Raw genomic sequence first — 790 nt, 5'->3', positions numbered from 1 at the left:
TAGAATCTTAGGGGCTGGAAGGGACCTCGCGAGATCATCTAGTCCAACCCCCCTGCCAGAGCAGGGTCACCCAGAGCACATCACACAGGAACTCATCCAGGTGGGTTTTGAATGTCTCCAGTGAGGGAGACTCCACAACCTCCCGGGGCAGCCTGTTCCAGGGCTCTGTCACTCTCACAGTAAAAAAATTTTTTCAGATATTCACCTTGAATCTCCTATGCTCCAATTTGCACCCATTACCCCTTCTATCACTGGTCATCACTGAGAAAAGCCTAACTCCGTCCCCCTGACACTCACCCCTTACATATTTGTAAACATGGATGAGGTCACCCCTCAGTCTCCTTTTCTCCAAGCTAAAGAGACCCAGCTCCCTCAGCCTTTCCTCATCAGGGAGATGTTCCACTCCCTTCATCATCTTCGTAGCTCTGCTCTGGACTCTTTCAAGCAGTTCCCTGTCCTTCTGGAACTGAGGGGCCCAGAACTGGACGCAATATTCCAGATGTGGCCTCACCAATGCAGAATAGAGGGGCCTTCCAGTATCTGGAGGGGGCTGGGGAGGGGCTGCTTACAAGGGTGTGTAGCAATAAAACAAGGGGTAGTGGATTAAAAGTTTAAGAGGGGAGACTTGAGATTATACATGAGGAGGAAACTCTTCAGTGTCAGGAGAGCCTGGCCCAGGTTGCCCAGGGAAGCTGTGGCTGCCCCATCCCTGGCAGTGTTGAAGGGCAGGTTGGATGGGGCTTGGAGCAGCCTGGGCTGGTGGGAGGTGTCCCTGCCCATGCAGGGGGTT

Source organism: Chaetura pelagica, unplaced genomic scaffold (assembly GCF_000747805.2).
Source record: "Chaetura pelagica isolate M959 unplaced genomic scaffold, ChaPel_1.0 scaffold8, whole genome shotgun sequence".
Taxonomy (NCBI): domain Eukaryota; kingdom Metazoa; phylum Chordata; class Aves; order Apodiformes; family Apodidae; genus Chaetura; species Chaetura pelagica.
This window is presented reverse-complemented; position numbering follows the sequence as displayed.